The 14210-nt window shown below is 46.1% G+C and overlaps 1 pseudogene; it reads left to right on the forward strand.

Annotated features, from left to right (window-relative positions):
* The first annotated feature begins 10948 nt into the window (after positions 1-10948).
* Positions 10949-11068, forward strand: LOC129640906 (uncharacterized; annotated as a pseudogene).
* Positions 11069-14210: the final 3142 nt, after the last annotated feature.

Here is a 14210-nt window from a genome sequence, read left to right on the forward strand (position 1 = left end):
AGAAAGGAATGTCTTAAAATTTAGAATGGCACCAAATGGTTTATCTTGGGCCATAAAATAATTAACTTGAATCTTAAAGAAGGACAGACCACCATACAAATAGTTTCATTTACATAGATTAGGGGAACAATATCTGAGTATAACACACTGGTTTGTCAAGTAGGTTTTGGGCCAAGAGGCGGAACCGACTTGGAGACAGAGTTTGGGGTAAAGGCGTAGTACATTAGCATAGCTTAAGACAAACATTTCCATAAGAAAAAGGCATTGGTTATCTCTAGGCTCAAGAATAGCTAACTTCAGGTGAAACCAGGTGTCATTATGGCAACACAGTATTTTAAGAGAAACCTCTCTTTAAATTTGTATAGAGAAGGAAAAAAATATTGTTAGTTTGTTTCTTCCTGCCGCTTAAGAGAGATAAAAATGTCTGACACTTGCAGGCTATTTCCTCCATTTGGAGACCCCTGGCCTTCCTGCCTGTTACCCTCTCATAAGCAAGCCTTCCTCAGCGATCAATGCAAAGAAATAGAGGAAAACAACAGAATGGGAAAGACTAGAGATCTCTTCAAGAAAATTAGAGATACCAAGGGGACATTTCATGCAAAGATGGGCTCGATAAAGGACAGAAATGGTATGGACCTAACAGAAGCAGCAGATATTAAGAAGAGGGGGCAAGAATACACAGAAGAACTGTGCAGAAAAGATCTTCACGACCCAGATAATCACGACGGTGTGATCACTGACCTAGAGCCAGACATGCTGGAATGTGAAGTCAAGTGGGCCTTAGAAAGCATCACTACGAACAAAGCTAGTGGAGGTGATGGAATTCCAGAGGAGCTGTTTCAAATCCTGAAAGATGATGCTATGAAAGTGCTGCACTCAATATGCCAGCAAATTTGGAAAACTCAGCAGTGGCCTCAGGACTGGAAAAGGTCAGTTTTCATTCCAATCCCAAAGAAAGCAATGCCAAAGAATGCTCAGACTACCGCACAATTGCACTCATCTCACATGCTAGTAAAGTAATGCTCAAAATTCTCCAAGCCAGGCTTCAGCAATACACGAACCGTGAACTTCCAGATGTTCAAGCTGGTTTTAGAAAAGGCAGAGGAACCAGAGATCAAATTGCCAACATCTGCTGGATCATGGAAAAAGCAAGAGAGTTCCAGAAAAACATCTATTTCTGCTTTATTGACGATGCCAAAGCCTTTGACTGCATGGATCACAATAAACTGTATAAAATTCTGAAAGAGATGGGAATACCAGAACACCTGACCTGCCTCTTGAGAAATCTGTATGCAGGTCAGGAAGCAACAGTTAGAACTGGACATGGGAAAACAGACTGGGTCCAAATAAGAAAAGGAGTTCGTCAAGGCTGTATATTGTCACCCTGCTTATTTAATTTCTATGCAGAATACATCATGAGAAACGCTGGACTGGAAGAAACACAAGCTGGAATCAAGATTGCCGGGATAATATCAATAACCTCAGATATGCAGATGACACCACCCTTATGGCAGAAAGTGAAGAGGAACTCAAAAGCCTCTTGATGAAAGTGAAAGTGGAGAGTGAAAAACTTGGCTTAAAGCTCGACACGCAGAAAACGAAGATCACGGCATCTGGTCCCATCGCTTCATGGGAACTAGATGGGGAAATAGTGGAAACAGTATCAGACTTTATTTTGGGGGGCTCCAAAATCACTGCAGATGGTGACTGCAGCCATGAAATTAAAAGACGCTTACTCCTTGGAAGAAAAGTTATGAACAACCTAGATAGCATATTCAAAAGCAGAGACATTACTTTGCCAACAAAGGTCCGTCTAGTCAAGGCTATGGTTTTTCCTGTAGTCATGTATGGATGTGAGAGTTGGACCATGAAGAAGGCTGAGCACCGAAGAACTGATGCTTTTGAACTGTGGTGTTGGAGAAGACTCCTGAGAGTCCCTTGGACTGCAAGGAGATGCAACCAGTCCATTCTGAAGGAGATCAGCCCTGGGATTTCTTTGGAAGGAATGATGCTGAAGCTGAAACTCCAGTACTTTGGCCACCTCATGCAAAGAGTTGACTCTTTGGAAAAGACCCTGATGCTGGGAGGGATTGGGGGCAAGAGGAGAAGGGGACGACAGAGGATGAGATGGCTGGATGGCATCACTGACTCGATGGACGTGAGTCTGAGTGAAGTCCAGGAGTTGGTGATGGAGAGGGAGGCCTGGCGTGCTGCGATTCATGGGGTCACGAAGAGTCGGACACGACTGAGCGACTGAACTGAACTGAACTGACATAACATAAGAAATCCCCACATAATAGGAATTAAACTCAATATATGAGTTTTCTCATACAGTGTGATTTACTAGCGAAAAGCAACCACCACCCCACAACCTGAACTGCTCATGAATCCAGACTGAATGAGGCAGGCAGAATAATGTCTTATTTTAAGCCTCATTCCGAGAGAGAGAGATTTGTATGAATGATGTCTCTGTGAAATGAAGCAATATATTCTGGCCTCTTTATTTCCTAGTACTTGTATTTATTAACAGGAGAGGTAAGAATGGCATATATTGTAAGCATCTTTTTTAAAAATTCCTCACCCAAAATATCTGGTATTAAACTCCGTAGTTCATGGCTGAAGGTCATGGATTATGGTTTCTGCTTAATTTACACATGAAGGCAGAGCTGAGGTCTCTATGGAAGGCTGTTAAACACTATAAGCAAACACAGAGATGGGGATATTGAAAAATATCAGTTATTACCAGATATTCGCAACTATCTGGGAAGACGAATGGATGATCTTTATGAAAATGTAACTCCAAACAACTGATCCACTTGAGGAGATAATTCAATTGGGAAATTAAGTAAGATTTGGTTGATTTACATTATTTACAACATATTCATTCAGTTACTTTGATAACTTCTGCCTCCTTAAGATGATTATTTACAATTCTGAAACACCATTCTTTTTTGACATTTAAATATTCAGCAAAATATGCAAAATAATATTTGCAAAGTATCTTGCAAGTACAAACATAAGACACATACATATTCAGTTCGGTTCAGGCCCTCAGTCGTGTCTGACTCTTTGAGACCCCATGTACTGCAGCACACCAGGCCTCCCCGTCCCGTCACCAACTCCCGGAGTCCACCCAAACCCATGTCCATTGAGTCCGTGATGCCATCCAGCCATCTCATCCTCTGTTGTCCCCTTCTCCTCCTCCCCTCAACCTTTCCAAGCATCAGGGTCTTTTCAAATGCGTCAGCTCTTCTCATCAGGTGGCCAAAGTGTTGGAGTTTTAGCTTCAACATCAGTCCTTCCAATGAACACCCAGGACTGATCTCCTTTAGGATGGACTGGTTGGATCTCCTTGCAGTCCAAGGGACTCTCAAGAGTCTTCTCCAACACCACAGTTCAAAAGCATCAATCCTTCGGCCCTCAGCTTTCTTTATAGTCCAACTCTCACATCCATACATGACTGCTGGAAAAACTATAGCTTTGACTAGACAGATCTTTGTTGCTCGTAAAGTAATGCTCAAAATTCTCCAAGCCAGGCTTCAGCAATACGTGCGCCATGAACTTCCAGATGTTCAAGCTGGTTTTAGAAAAGGCAGAGGAACCAGAGATCAAATTGCCAACACCTGCTGGATCATCGAAAAAGCAAGAGAGTTCCAGGAAAACGTCTATTTCTGCTTTATTGACTATGCCATAGCCTTTGACTGTGTGGGTCACAGTAAACTGTGGAAAATTCTGAAGGAGACTCACACATAATATAGCCAAATATTAATATGGCCTATCTTTGTGTGGAGAACAGTTAACAACATTTTTATGACATAGTAATAATATGATTCTTTAAAATCCATCATCTGTCCTATTAATTCTAAAAAATATTACATTATTTGAGAGAGAAACATTAGAAAATATCCTATTACCTAAAATAAATCTATAGTATTAAATATAGTTTAACTCATTATATAGAATACAAATCTATACTATTAATAGTTACATTTTATATCCAAAACTATGCACATTTTCATAAGAAAATGCAGCAATCTTAAAAATGTATTTCAAACAAAATGTATACTTTGCCCTAGAAAATCATGAAAATCCTATAGGTATGGATGTATACACATTAGACTTCCCTGGTAGCTCAACTGGTAAAGAATCCACCTGCAATGCAGGAGACCCCTGGTTGATTCCTGGGTCGGGAAAATCCCCTGGGGAAGAGATAGGCTACCCACTCCAGTATACTTGGGCTTCCCTGATGGCTCAGTTGGTAACGAGTCTGCCTGCAATGTGGGAGACCTGGGTTCAGTCCCTGGCTTGGGAAGATCCCCTGGAGGAGAACATGGCAACCCACTCCGATATTTGTGCCTGGAGAATCCCCATGGACAGAGAAGCCTGGTGGGCTACAGTCCATGTGGCCACAGAGTCAGAAACACCTAAGCACAGCAGCAGAATATACATATATATATATATATATATATATATTCCCATCACTGAGTCTGATCTATATTTTGTCAAATATTATTTTAGGATTATTCTACACTTGAATTTAGATAGTAAGTGAAAGTCTTTTACTTTGAGATAAATCATCTGTTTTGAGGAACTAAAGGATTTATATTTTCTTCTTTTTTGTAGCAAAGTCAGTTGTAGTTTATTTATTCCTTGATCATGTATACTTAATGTCAAACCCAGTTCAAATAGCATGAGTTTGTGTATATATATATATATATATATATATATACACATATATTTCCCCCAATACTTACAATGTTACTTCACAAACAGATCACACAGTGACTTGCTTTTCAGACTGTAAGACTTGCCATGTCGACTATAAGGCTGGACTTTACACTATGTTGTATTTAGATCTATATATTCTTTTCACTTAAGTAAAATAATAGCAGTTCACAAATACACACAAAAAAATCTCTAGGTACTTGATTAAAAGAAATCTAGAGTTGTAGGATACGAGGCTAGGTATATAGTTCTGAAAGGAGTTTGCAGTATGTGATTGTTCTTATTTTCCTATAACTGCCTTTTTGTTTTTGTTTAGTCGCTGAATCATGTCCAGCTGTTTTGCATCCCCATGGGCTGTAGCCCACCAGATTCCTCTCTCCATGGGATTTCCCAGGCAAAAACACTGGAGTGGGTAGCCATTTCCTTCTCCAGAGGATCTTCCTGGCCCAAGGATTGAACATGTGTCTCCTGCATTAGCAGGTGGATTCTTTAACTGTCTTTTACCTTGTAACATATTATTACCTTTTATACCTTGAGGCCAAGTATTTTGAGAGCGAAGTCTCCCCCAGGTTTAGCCTTCAATACAGGCAGGATCACTCTCCCTCCAGATTTTTCAGTGTGTTTTTACTCTGTAAAAAGTTTCCTTTTCTTTTTTTTTAAACAAAGGGGATTATTAGTGAAAAGTGAAATCAAGGAAAACGCATTGAGAGGAAAATAAAGAAGGAACCACTGAAGGCAAGCTGTTGTTGGAGGCTTGGCTTTTACACATTCTGCCTGATGTTCCCATTAGCAGGAGAGACTCAGCAACAGAGGGAGTGATGAGAAGACAGTCACTGGCGTCAGAGATGAATGACCTTCAGATCATTAAGCTCCCTTCCCAGAACCTTTTATTGCACCAAACTCTTCTTATGGAATTTTTCATCTCCATGTTTCTAAGTGTGTAGATAAGCGGGTTGAGCATGGGGACAATAATTGTGTAGAAGAGCATAAACACTTTATCCTCTGGTAATGTTGTGGCAGGTCTAATGTAAACAAAGATGACAGGTGTGAAAAAGAGGATCACGGACTGTGATGTGGGAACTACAGGTGGAAAGTGCTTTATGGAGGCTTTCTGCAGAATATGTGCACACATTATACAGAATCAAAATGTAGGAGGCCATCAAAACCACAAAGAGCACCAGTCCCATCAAGCCAGAATTGGCAATGACAAAAAAGCCAATTTTGTGTGTATCAGTGCAGGCTAGTTTCAACAAAAGATATGCATCACAGAAATAGTGGTCTATTTCACTGGGGCCACAGAAAGGTAAAACAATCGCAAGAAGAAAGAGACCAAGAGAATGAAGACGTCCCCCTGCACACGACGCTGTGAGAACTGAGTGACGTTTTTGCCTGTTCGTGGTGATGGCGTCGTGGAGAGGTTTGCTGATGACCACATAGCAGTCACAGGCCATCCCTGTGAGGGTGAAGACCTCATTCCCCCCTCCCCAAAGAAGTGGGTGGTGAAAAGCTGTGTCATGCAGTTTTTATAGGAAATGGCCTTTTTCTCCATCAGTAAGTCAGTCATGAGTTTGGGTGTCACAGTGGAGGTGTAGAAGAGATCTGAGAGTGCAAGGCAGTTAAGGAAGAAGTACATGGGCTGGGTGATTAGCTGACTGCATGTAATAGAAATCACAATGATCAAATTCCCCAACCAAATAGCCAGGTAACAGAATAAGAAAAATAAAAAGCAGAGGATCTGGACTTTCTTGTCCATAGAAAGTTCTAAGAGGATAAATTCAGTAACATTATTTCTATCTTCCATGATCTGATGTTCAAGAAAGTTATCTGAAATGACAAAACCAATGAAACGAATCATTGATGAGAAAATGGAAACCTAATATCTACTTTAAATGGCACCAATGTGCCGGTGCTAGAGGCAAAGTCGATCAGGTCCCGAGAACGTGCACGGCGGGGCTGAGAAAAGAAACGAAAGCAAGAGAAATCTCCAACAAAGATGGGGTCGAGAGGTTCAGACACGTCTCCACGAAGGGACGCAGTCTGACACCAACTTTATTCAGCATCTCATATTTATACAGAAGAGCGTGAGAAAGACAAGACAGTTAACATTTTCTTTGTTTGACCTACACATCTTACAAACAGTCACAAGAAATCTTGAGAGCATGGGAATGGCACCCTGTTATTATTTCTTACACCAGATAATATTTCTCTGTGCGTGAGAAGTTTGCACAGAACTCCAGGTGCCTGCAGTAAATAAGCGCCTAATCTCTGGGGTGGCGGGACAGAGAGCTATGTTTGCAAGCAAACCCTCAAGGACTGAGGCAGCTCCCAGAGCTGTGTCCTTCGGACAAAGGACCCCGTTCTGACGGGCAGCTCCCCGCACCAATGCCTTTTAAAGACAAGTTCTTTTGAGACCCACTGAAATCATTTTCATTTAATACGAGTCTTTTGAATATCTAGTACTAATATTCCTCGAAGAGCTAAGAATACAGTGATAAATTAGACAAAGTTCCAGTTTTTATATAATTTAAATTATTTTGTGAGGAAGCCAGGAATTATGTTTATCAAGAATTTTTAAAAAAGAAATAATCTTAATAGTGTTAAGTAGGGCGACATATAATGTGCCAATTTAGGATGTAAAATAGAGGTAACTATAGAATTTGCTTGATTAAGTGGTTTCTAATGAAGTCACAAAATTGGTGTAGTGTGTGTGGGTGGGCTTTGCAGTGCTGGCACAGAGTCAATGTTAAATAAATATCAATTAAAAAAAATCTGGAAAGTGAACAATGTGCTATAATTTTGAAGGAATAATACAATACATAATCATCCTTTAGTCAGGTAATTCATGATAAAACTGAAGAACAAATCATTTTTATGAGTGGACTCATGATCCTTTTTGACTGTTAAGTTAGTTAAGTTGCTCAGTAGTATCTGACTCTTCGCGACCCAGTGGACTGTAGCCCACCAGGCTCCTCCATCCATGGGATTCTCCAGGCAAGAATACTGGAGTGGGTTGCCATTTCCTTCTCCAGGGGATCTTTCTACTCAGGGATCAAACCCAGGTCTTCTGCATTGCAGGCAGATGCTTTAACCTCTGAGCCACCAGGGAAGCCCTTTTGACTTTTAAGAGGAAATAATTCCTTCATGCGAAATACTCCATGAAACTTTCATATTTCTTAAACAATATTTGTACCATCTCTAGGTTAATATATTGACAACTATGCTTTTCCTGTTTGTCTATATTTCTCTTGCAAGATTATTTCCTCTTTCAAAATCAATTAACATTCAGAAGTTATTTGAGTTACATCTTATCAGACTGTAATTATACTTGCCTAGTTTGGAAATCATATACTGAGGAATGGGCTCCTCTAATTCCAAAATAGTTCCCCCAAAACACAATACAACAAACAAGATGTAGCACTCCTTCCCTTAATTTCTTAGAGAATTCACCCACACAATCTGCATGTGGAGTAGAGTTCCCTTTGGTCACATCTTCTCTAGCATTCGTTATTGACAGACTTTGCAATGAGGACTATTCGAACTCGTGGAAGTGGTCCCTCCTTGTAACTTGGAGTTGAGTCGCTCCAAATATTAGTGTTATGGAACAAGATGACATTTTGGAAATGCAGAGAAATTCTATCATCTCCCTGCCCCAACTGCTCTTGTATTTTTCCATCATATTGAATATATGATCACATCCCTTCATGCTTGTTCCCCACGTTAGTCTCTGATGTCTTTTAACTGGAATGCCCTCTGCACTCTTTGGCTTCCATCCCAAAGGGCATTTTTCATTTCTTGAATGTTCTAAGTTTCCCTGGTCGCATAGCCTTCCAAGATGCTATTTTCCCTGCCTGAAATTCTTCCTGCATCTCAACCCTGGTTTACGTAGGTTCAACCTATGGACCTCAACTCAATTGTTACTCTGAAAAGCCTTCCCTGACACCCAGGTTTTGGTGAGACAAGAGGCCCCTCGATAAGTTCTCAAAGGATCTGCCTGTGATGTATCATTAGATTCGTCTCAGTGAAAGCAGGAACTCTGTGTCTGCTTCTCTCCGCCTTCTAGTTCCAGAAACTTATTACATGCCTCCCAGCTCATCGTAGGTGCTCAGGATTTACTTAGTGTGTGAAAGACAGAAAAGTTCTTGGAAGCGTCAAGGTGTCACTTGGCTCGGCACTTTTGATCTCTTTGTATATTTGGCGATTCAATTCTTTATTTCCTGGGTTGACGTGTACACTATAATCAAGGCACAATCTAAGGCACTAAGACATATCCATAAATATAGGTTCTTGCTTTCAAGGAACTCGTACAGCAGATTTCTACAATTTAGGTTCTTGCATTCAAGGAACTCGTACAGCAGATTTCTACAATTTAGGGCTTCTCAAAAGCTCTACAAGAACGTGAACGTTGAGTATGATCCATTTTCACTTCAAAGAAAGATATTTTGATTTCCATAGAAAAGGTGGAGACCTTGCAACCTTTAGTCCAATACTTACACCTTGACCATTTCAAGCAAGTCTTGTGGTTCCTTCTGGAGGTGTGTGGCTCTTGCAGAAATGTGAAGATCTTCCATCGTCCTCAGACTTTGGTGTCATTTGCAATCATAAAGAAAGCTTCCAGATATAGGTTCCAGACCACCACCACACACAGTCAGTAGCCAAAGGAGTGGATTCCAGGAATATGCGTTGTTAACCAGCATCACCGTTGATATTGTTGCTGCACACTCAATGCAGTAGCAAGGGCCTGGATTGTCCACTGGGTCTCATGTGGAATGGAAAGAAGGGCTTCCCCCCCCTCCCAAACATCCACCCCACTCTTGACAGCCTTGTGACTAGAAACGGGCCCCAAAACAAGAATCAGACAAACCAGATAAGCCCAGATGGTAGTCCATGAGATGAAGGAACTAAGCAGCTGGTTGGGATGGCGCCAAGGGGAAAGGTTGCTCTTTTTGTCTCCCGCTCTACTCCTTTCTTCCTGGACGCCTTAGGGGTTCATCATGGAGATTTGAAATAAAGTTCACCAAAGTCATATGTGTTGAATCAAGATTTTGCATTTCACCATCTCTCAAAAACGAAGAGTGCTTAACCTGCACAGGTTTCTTTCAAAAAAGTCAATTGCTTTTCAGTTCTGGGGTTTCTCTCTTGCCTTGTTCAAGTAGCCTTAAGAGTAAAAATCAACGAAAACTAAAGAAAGATTCAAAGATACCAACAAAGGACACCTTCTGTTTCTTCAATCATCTTTCCACTTAGTAGCACACGAGCTCTTTCTTTGTATTTTGCCTAGGGAATTCGCAATGTGCTGGTTCAGATGGCAAGGCATCCGCCCGCAGGAGACTCGGGTTTGATCCCTGGGTCGGGAAGATCCCCTGGAGAAAGAAATGGCAACCCACTCCAGTATTCTCGCCTGGGAAATGCCACGGACAGAGGAGCCTGATGGGCCGCACTCCATGGGTCCTATAAGAGTTGGGCTCAACCCAGCAACTACGAACAGAAGTATTTCCAAAGACCACACTCGTGTGTGTGTGTGTGTGTGTGTGTGTGTCTGTCTGTCTGTGTGCCTGCCTGTGGTTCGTCTGCTCTCTCAGGAAGGTCGGGTGCTTGGCGGGCGGCGTGGGGACAAGGGGGACGCCTCGGTAGGGCAAAGGGGCGGGGCTGAGGCGCTCCGGTCGACCGCGCCTCCGTGGCTCCCGGTGGGTTTGGGCAGCGGGCAGGTGCCGGGCAAGTTGGGCGCTCAAGATTCGCTGCGCCTAGGCCCGCAGGAGGTTCAGAGGCCCCCGGGCCGCGGGGATCGGGAGGCGGCGGGCCCCTAAGACCGACACCTCCGGGGTCGCGCGGCAGTGAGCAGCGAACGGGATGGGGGGGGGGGGGAGGCCCCGCTCAGCCAGCGCGGCCGGGTCTGGAGTGGCCGGGGGTGGGAGGGCGCCGAGACCTCCGCACCCCTCAGCCCACCCCCCAGGCCCCGCGCGCACGCACGCACGCCCTCCCGGTCACTGGGGGGTCCTGGAAGCCCATCGGGCCCCCGGGCCCGGCCAGGCGGTTGCTGGTCTGGTGTTGGCGGTGTTCGGGGGCCGGGCCGGCGTCAGCAGGCTGGAGTGCGGTCGCGGGTCGTGCGGCTCAAGTACAGCACGGCCCCCCGAGGAGAGGGGCGGCCCGTTGGCCCGACCTGCAGGTCAGAGCGAAAGGGAGGCGAAGCGCAAGGCTCTTAGGGCGCCCCGCGGCGGCCGCGTCCGTCTCCGGCCCTACCGGCCTGAAGGCGCCCGATCTCGTCTGATCTCGGAAGCTAAGCAGGGTCGGGCCTGTTTAGTATCTTGGATGGGAGACCACCTGGGAATTCCGGGTGCTGGAGGCTTTTTTGCCTACCAGAAGAGGTCCTTTAGCCCCCGCCCCGCGTCCCAATTCTTGGACCCACACCCCCCTCGCCCCCCCGCCACCCCCGCAGCCCCAGCCCCTCCCGGGGCGGGGGGAGTGAGTGGGTGGCCGGGGCCCCGACTCCCGCTGCAGACCTGGGTTGCCTCCCCGCGGCCCGCGAGCCCCTCCGCATTCGCATTCGGCTTTCAGGAAACCAGACGACCGGCCGTCCCGTCTCCCTCTGGGGCTCCTTTGGCTTGCCTCAGGCAATCCCGGGGCTTGCACCGACTCCAGCCAGAGCCCCAGCCCCCGCCCCACCCCCAGCCTCGCAGGCGATCGCGCATGCGCATGCGAGCGCGCGCACAGATCGATGTGCCCAAACAGGGGCATCTGGCTTGTTGGCTTGGACTGGGGGTGGATCTATGCCTGGGAGTGGGACTGCTGAACCATAGGCTACTTCTACGTTTAGTTCCTTCGCGAACCTCCATACTCTTTTCCATCCCGGCTGTACCAACTCCCATTCCTACTCAGCGTGGAGGAGAGTTCCCTTTGCTCCACAGCTTCTCCAGCATCTGCTATGGACAGACATTGCAATGAGGCCCAGTCGGACTCGGGCGAAGTGGTCCCTCCTTGGCGTTTGGAGTTGAGTCTCTCCAATCATTAGTGACGTGGAGCAAGATGACCGTTTGGAAATGCAGATGCAATTCTGTCACCATCCTGCTCCAACGGCTCTTGTATTTTCCCATCATATTGAAGATACGACCAATTCCCTTCATGCCTGCTCCTCACGTTCTTCTCGGATGTCTTTTCCCTGGAATGCCCTCTGCACTCTTTGGCTTCCATCCCATAGGGCATTTTCATTTCTTGAACGTCCTAAGTTTCCCTGGTCACGTAGACTTCCAGGATGCTGTTTTCCCTGCCTGAAATTCTTCCTGCATCTCAACCCTGGTTTACGTAGGTTCAACCTATGGACCTCAACGCAATGGTTACTCTGAAAAGCCTTCCCTGACACCCAGGTTTTGGTGAGGGTAGAGGCCCCTCGACAAGTTCTCAAAGGATCTGCCTGTGATGTATCATTAGATTCGTCTCAGTGAAAGCAGGAACTCTGTGTCTGCTTCTCTCCGCCTTCTAGTTCCAGAAACTTATTACATGCCTCCCAGCTCATCGTAGGTGCTCAGGAGTTACTTAGCGTGTGAAAGACAGAAAAGTTCTTGGAAGCCTCAAGGTGTCACTTGGCTCGGCACTTTTGATCTCTTTGTATATTTGGCGATTCCATTCTTTCCTTTCCTGGGTTCATGTGTACGCTATATTCAAGGCACAATCTAAGGCATTAAGACATATCCATCAGTATGGGTTCTTGCTTTCAAGGAACTCGTACAGCAGATTTCTACAGTTTAGGGCTTTTCAAATGCTCTAGAAGAATGTGAACGTTCAGTGTGATCCATTTTCATTTCCAAGAAAGATCGTTTGACTTCCATAGCAAAGGTGGAGACCTTCCGACGTGTAGTCCAATACTTAGACCTTGACCATGTCAGGCAAGTCTTGCGGTTCCTTCTGGAGGTGTGTGGCTCTTGCAGAAACGTGAAGATCTTCCATCGTCCTCGGACTTTGGTGTCATTTGCAATCATCAAGAAAGCTTCCAGGTATAGGTTCCAGACCACCACCGCACACACTCAGTAGCCAACGGAGTGGATTCCAGGAATATGCGTTGTTAACCAGCATCACCGTTGATATTGTTGCTGCACGCTCTATGCAGTGGCCAGGGCCTGGATTGTCCACTGGGTCTCATGTGGAATGGAAAGAAGGGCTTCCCCCACCCCCCACCCCACCCCCCACTCTTGACAGCCTTGTGACTAGAAACGGGCCCCGAAACAAGAATCAGACAAACCAGATAAGCCCAGATGGTAGTCCATGAGATGAAGGAACTAAGCAGCTGGTTGGGATGGCGCCAAGGGGAAAGGTTGCTCTTTTTGTCTCCCGCTCTACTCCTTTCTTCCTGGACGCCTTAGGGGTTCATCATGGAGATTTGAAATAAAGTTCACCAAAGTCATATGTGTTGAATCAAGATTTTGCGTTTCACCATCTCTCAAAAACGAAGAGTGCTTAACCTGCACAGGTTTCTTTCAAAAAAGTCAATTGCTTTTCAGTTCTGGGGTTTCTCTCTTGCCTTGTTCAAGTAGCCTTAAGAGTAAAAATCAACGAAAACTAAAGAAAGATTCAAAGATACCAACAAAGGACACCTTCTGTTTCTTCAATCATCTTTCCACTTAGTAGCACACGAGCCCTTTTCTTTGTATTTTGCCTAGGGAATTCGCAATGTGCTGGTTCAGATGGCAAGGCATCCGCCCGCAGGAGACTCGGGTTTGATCCCTGGGTCGGGAAGATCCCCTGGAGAAGGAAATGGCAACCCACTCCAGTATTCTCGCCTGGGAAATGCCACGGACAGAGGAGCCTGATGGGCCGCACTCCATGGGGCCTATAAAAGTTGGGCTCAACCCAGCAACTACGAACAGAAGAATTTCCAAAGACCACACTCGTGTGTGTGTGTGTGTGTGTGTGTGTGTGTGTGTATCTCCCTCTCACCGTCTTGGAGTCTGTCTCGGAAGCTTCATGGATTTCTGCCTCTGTCTCTCCCGACAGCCATCCGCCGGGCCTTTGGTCTGGCCCCGGCCTCTCCCAGGTGCTATGGCTCTGGCTGAGGAGCTCGCGCAGGCCAGCTGTCTCCCATGGCGTGGGTGCGTGCGAGTGTGTGTGTCTGTCTGTGTGCCTGCCTGTGGTTCGTCTGCTCTCTCAGGAAGGTCGGGTGCTTGGCGGGCGGCGTGGGGACAAGGGGGGCGCCTCGGTAGGGCAAAGGGGCGGGGCTGAGGCGCTCCGGTCGACCGCGCCTCCGTGGCTCCCGGTGGGTTTGGGCAGCGGGCAGGTGCCGGGCAAGTTGGGCGCTCAAGATTCGCTGCGCCTAGGCCCGCAGGAGGTTCAGAGGCCCCCGGGCCGCGGGGATCGGGAGGCGGCGGGCCCCGAAGACCGACACCTCCGGGGTCGCGCGGCCCTGAGCAGCGAAGGGGATGGGGGGGGAGGCCCCGCTCAGCCAGCGCGGCCGAGTCTGGAGTGGCCGGGGGTGGGAGGGCGCCGAGACCTCCGCACCC

This window comes from Bubalus kerabau, unplaced genomic scaffold (assembly GCF_029407905.1).
Source record: "Bubalus kerabau isolate K-KA32 ecotype Philippines breed swamp buffalo unplaced genomic scaffold, PCC_UOA_SB_1v2 scaffold_54, whole genome shotgun sequence".
NCBI lineage: Eukaryota > Metazoa > Chordata > Mammalia > Artiodactyla > Bovidae > Bubalus > Bubalus kerabau.